This window comes from Adiantum capillus-veneris, chromosome 4, assembly GCF_014529385.1.
Source record: "Adiantum capillus-veneris isolate H3 chromosome 4, ASM1452938v2, whole genome shotgun sequence".
Classification (NCBI taxonomy): Eukaryota; Viridiplantae; Streptophyta; class Polypodiopsida; order Polypodiales; family Pteridaceae; genus Adiantum; species Adiantum capillus-veneris.
The window spans coordinates 80,306,886-80,312,885 of record NC_140934.1 but is presented as its reverse complement, the minus strand read 5'-3'; positions in this window follow the sequence as shown (position 1 = coordinate 80,312,885).

The window sequence follows — 6,000 nt, the reverse complement described above, 5'->3', positions numbered from 1 at the left end:
ATCATGCCTTAAAAGAGCACTCAAACCCATCATACATCATTTGAAAGTGCACATATATGCAAAAAAAGGTCTCTTTCTCCTGCATTAATTGTGTGTACCAAGGCTTGAAGAAAGAGCACCCACCAATGGTGATCTCAAGGTGGAAATCCTTGAATGCATGAAATATTTGACTTTACATATTTCCAAGAATGTAAGCACCATGCTCTATATATTTCTTGTGGCCAATGCTATGTCAAATTTTCTTTTCGAAGTCATGTAGGGCATGACGGTTTTCCTTCAAGAATAGACCTATGAGCTCCCTCATGTGTGAATCTCATTTAGAATCATGAAGCATGCCCACTTCTCACCCAAAGTTTCTCACTATGTCCGACTATTATAGGAATGGCAGGGAAGGTGTGCAAGTGGATACAAAGAACATGGAAGATAGGTTTCTTCAAGAAGGATTTGTGTCTAGGGGGAAAAAGTTTCAACATTTTTCCCTTCTTGTTTGTACCCAAATTTTTAGATTTTGCTTCTTTTATAATATCTTGAGGGTCAGGAACTACCCCATCTTCGATAACAACCTTTCTATGGCTAGTTTCTCAGCGATTGTACAAAGCTTATATATGTGATAGGTAAAAGTCACAACTCAGATGACTGGATTAGGGCAACCCGTGGCATTCAAACGAACCCCTAACAATGTTCTTGTAAATAGTTTGAATCTTACGTAATTTCAGTACCTCAAGGTTCGACATGAGGTTGAGGTTTGTCTGTAATTTTCTCTTTTGACATTCTAATATAATCACTCACAATTGTGAGTTTTGAAAAAAAAAACTTTGAGAAGTATTCTTTTTTAGTTAATATAAATTCTCTCAACTCAAAATTATGAGTATGGATTTTCTTTTAATAAAAAAACCTTGAAAAATGTTGATCTGGGTACACTCAAAACACTCTTAGGGAATCGATAAAAAGGTTTCTATGGAAAATAACACCAAAGACTCGACACCTTGGCAATGGGAAAAATGGAAGTCAGTCGTCAGGCTAGTGGAGCAAGGTGGCATTGAGATACTCAACCCTGTTATTCATGATGAGGCCCTATGTGCCAAATTTGTGGTCATGTTTGAAAAAAAAAGACTAGGCATGGGCTATGATGACTACCGATATAATGGAAAAGGCAAAGCTTTGCTCTAAAGGTGTCCACTGGAAAGGGTTATAGACTCATGACAAATGTAGCCCCTTTGTGGCGTAACGAGCAAAGTGGTTTGAAAATGTGACTCAGGAACAAAGGCACAAGAGTGGGAAGAGATAACCATATATTTCCTAAACTCCAAAACACATTGGTCCCTTCCTGTCTCTAAATCTAGTGGCATATTATTGAACCCTTTTTGGAGGGAGATTTCCAGAAAGGTAGATAACAAAGGAGTCCAATGACTGACCCATTTTTGGGACAATAGAGGCACGAGCTGGAAGAGACAAACCTTCTGGCTACCCAGTATCACGTCAATGGCAGTGATAGACTGCTAGTCAATAAAGCTATAGAAGGGATGGAAAATCTCTTGATGCCTCTTTGCTAATCCAATTTTAGTGGAAAGCTTGCGTTGGCCCAAAAGCAGCCATTTCTATAAACCAAAAACCAAGGGCATCTACCACATGCTAATTCACAAGGGTGATTGGTTCACCCCCCTCAGCAAGCAATGGTGTAAACAATGGACATAAGATAGATGGGAGACAATGTCAACAAACATCTCGAACTCGCAGTGGCCTCTGACTATGAAGATCTTCTTCTGGAAGGTGCTTTGGGGAGCCTTAATAACCATCGTTGAGATCCAATCTTGTGGTATCCGCCCAGATAGGTGTTCGGGGTGCAAAACGGCTATGTTCGCCAATGCTTAATCTGCCAAAGAGTTAAAGTTGAAAGGGTAATACTCCCAAGGAAACTTCAACCTCTGGATATACCTCAAATGAAGTGGGAGTGTATCAATATGGACTTTGTATCCGGCTTACCCAAAGTTCAGGGAGGATATGACTCCGTAATGGCAGTCGTCGATATGTTGACTTAAGTTTCCCACATCATCCCGATAAAGACTACCTATAGTGCCTCAGATGTAGCCCAACTCTTTTTCAACGAGATTTTTTGACTCCATGGACTTCCGAAACTGATAGTAAGCGACCGAGATACCAAGTTCACTTCCAACTTTTGGACTTCACTGTTTACAGCCATTGATACCTAGTTGGATTTTAGTAATGCATATCATCCTCAGACCGATGGTCAAAACAAACTTGTGAATAAAGTCATTGAAGACATCCTAAGAGCATATTGTGGAAGAGAACCGAACAAGTGGATCCAATACTTGCCCCTAGTGGAATTTGCATATAATGCATCTCAGCATCAAAGTATTGGAATGACACCTTTCTGTGCACTTTATAGTCAGGATTGTTTATCATCTATAAATTTCTCAGATCCAACTATAAGAGTCAAAGCTTCCAAGAAAATTCTAGAAGATATGTAGGCCCAAACTAAGGAAATACGTAAAGACATTCAAGCTGCTAAGGATTGACAAAAGAAGTATGCAGACCAAAGCATATCAGAAAGGACCTTCAAGACTGGGGATCAAGTTTTCTTGAGAGTAAAGCCAAAAAAAAGTAATCTATCTTTTGGCAAGTATAAGAAGCTTAGCTACAGATATTGTGGACCCTATCAAATAGAAAAGAACATAGAAAGTCAAGCCTACAGACTCAAGCTACCCTCTCATCTCAAGGTTCATAATGTATTCCATGTTACCAAATTGAAGAAATACATCCCCAACAAAGATCATTTCCTTGATGATGAAAAAATTGTAGTGCCCACCCAAGGAATTCTTCGTCTTCAACCTAATAGAAATCTTAGAATCTAGGGAAAGGAACCTTAGAAACAGATCCCTTAGAGAGGATTTGATCCAATGGAAGGACTACCCTGAAGAAGATGCTACTTGGGAAGATGAAAGATCTCTTATGAAGGATTACCTAGATTTTCTTCCAAAATAAGGAAATTTCGATTTCTCAAGTTGGGGAGAATGTAATGTGCTTGACCCCGGCAAAAATTGTACCCATTGATAAATTGAAAACAATGCAATTTTATTGAACTTAAAGTATCCATTATCACAAAATTTTGGATTTAACCATAGTCAATAGATGTGTGTGTCAATGTGTGGCCATTTTAGTCCCCAAGATGAGCTTTCTAATGCACCTGACAACACCTGAAACCGACCCCGAATGAGCATTTTAGGCTAACTTGAAAACTAGGGAAAATATTGAAAAGGGGAAAAGGGGAAGGCTAAAGATAAGTGCATGGGACTTGACACTTGTCCCTCCCTCAGCTAGGGGCACCCCCTACACTCCAGAACCACTCTCCCACCTCTGGAGTTCATCTATAGTCAGCATGGAGCCTCCCCTAGCCTATATAAATACCCCGAGCCCCCTCACAACACACATTGTTTGCTTAGAAAGCTCTTTAGGAGGAGGAGACTCTGCTGAAAATTCACTCACTCATTTGTGTGCGTGCACGCACACGTGCACACACACACACACACACACACACACACTCGTGGAGTTAGAGGAGGTTCACGCGAGGCAACGTGAGGCGACGAAGTGGCGAACTGCGATAGACGCCATGAAACTTGTGAAGTGGGAGACCAAAGGTAATAGAATGTTAAATTCAGCATCTACACACACTCTTGTACGCTTAGGAAAACTCTCTCTCTCTCTCTCTCTCTCTCTCTCTCTCTCTCTCTCTCTCCAGAATTCATAAATTTTCTCTCTCTAGAAATTCTTGTGTTCCTTGATACTAGGTAGCATGCAACTTGACATGAATCTCTGAATTTCATAAAAATCTCACATATATGCTCATTACGCACCCTTACCTATCTTATATGTGCATGCATGGGCCTAGAAGGGTAAATATCGTCAAAGAAATTACACATAATTGTCCATAGGTCATTAGATTCAGTAAATTAGTAGTGGTTAGATACTATAAAATCATGTAATATTATAAAATTTACTAATCAAAAATTAATTAGCAATTAAGTACGTATCTGATCAAAGTTTCTACATCACTAATTTTATAATTTAAAAACCTTCCTATTTAAGAAAAAATGATTTTGATTTTTTCCCGAGTTCTTAATGATATGCTTTTACTTAAAATAATACTTTTGGGCAAAAAAATAGATATTACACTAGGAATAGGTAATTTTAGCCCGGTAAAATTAGGAAAAAATTAGCAAATACCATTTGGATATTTTTTACAAAAATTATTGAGACTTTTTAAATCTTTGAAACATTTTCTTGTGACTTCTATATGCATACATAATTTGTAATAAATAATTTTCTGCTAAATTACCTATAAAAGGTGACTTTTTACTTGATTTTTGGGACAAATAAGTCCATCAGATCCTAGAAACATTAAGTACTTAAATTATTGGATGTTTGACTGAACTTAGCCTCAGACTCATGCTTAGCACAATGAACTTCTATTTCCTACTAATTCTATTTTTCAGCTGCGTAATGACCCCCAAGCAAAGAAAAACAATAACGGAGCTAGCCCAAGCCATGCACTAGTAGACGAGGTGAATCAGCCATCGCAGCATAACATTATCCTAAATCCAAACCAGGTACCAGTAATTTTAAGTTTTATGCATCATAGATAAGCATGACCTAGTGGAGCTTAAGAAACCATAAGGAAAACACTGGTTGTATAAACCAAAATGCATGCTTTTGTTAATATAAACTTAGGTAGGAGTTCTGTTTGATGTTAAAAATACTGCTTGCGTCAAGTTTGGGTGAAAATGAGTTAAATTGCATTTTAATAGAGACTGAATCAATTGGATGGCAGCTTGATACCGTGTTGGTGCGTGATACGGGTTGGTGTCCATGCCACATTGTTGTGCAATGCCACGTTGGTACGCGATGCGGGTTGGTGCCCATGTCGCGTTTTTGCGCGATGCCGTGTTGGTGCACCATACTAGGTTGTTGCCTTGAACTGAATAATTGATTATGAATGAGAAAACCGTTACACAAAGGCTTTGTTGGTGCAGAGGAAAATCTTGTTGCTGTAGGTCGGCCCTAATCAGCCGTTAAGTCTAATAAGTAGACTGTTTTCAATAGATGCTACATTCGAGTAAGCAAATGTACCTGTTTCTTCTAAATGATCAACGGTTTTGTCTTATAATACTAATTCCCTTCTTATTGTGCACAAATTTAAGTAGTATGCATGCTTAGAATCATGCTTGTGATGATGACATCTCTCAAACACCAAGTAGAATTTGTCACTCTACTTTGGGAGAATGAAATGGACCAAAGAGCAGACATGCTTGCGACAGCTATGTCTCCCAAGCACCAAATGGATTAGTTATCAATCTTGAAATGATGTCGTAGGGTAAAAAGCGAGCCTCTACCCACTAAGAAACATCGACTAATGACTAAGGCTTTATCTCTTCTACCTCATAGTCAAGGACGACTATGATTTCAAGAGAGAGGTAATGTCATAAAATATAATATCTAACCAACCCAAATGATTTTCTCATATTAAACTGATCATTTAGTGTGGGAGAATAAACGCGAACGAGGGTTAAAATATAGACATGTGCTTTAGATGTATCTCAACATGGGACCGAAGGTAATGGGTCCAAACAGGAGATGGTCTATCAAAGAGCAATGCTAATGGAGCTTAAAATACCTTTAGAGTTAGCTTCATTAACAATATAATGGTTACATGACACTTTTATGTCCTTGGACACTTTTATGCCCTAAGACACTTTTGTGTCCTATTAAGTGACCATTTTGCTTGAATTACTTGAAGAGTATGAAAATGAATTTCAAGTTCTATATATCCAAAAAGTTGCCTTATGAGCTGAAAAAAACCTGACATTTTTTTTGGAATATCGATCTCACTATTAACCTTACTCTTACACAACATTTTTGAATTTAAGTTGTGTGAAAAACTGGGTCCTGTTTTTTGCTTTTTCTCATATTTTTGCAACTATACCA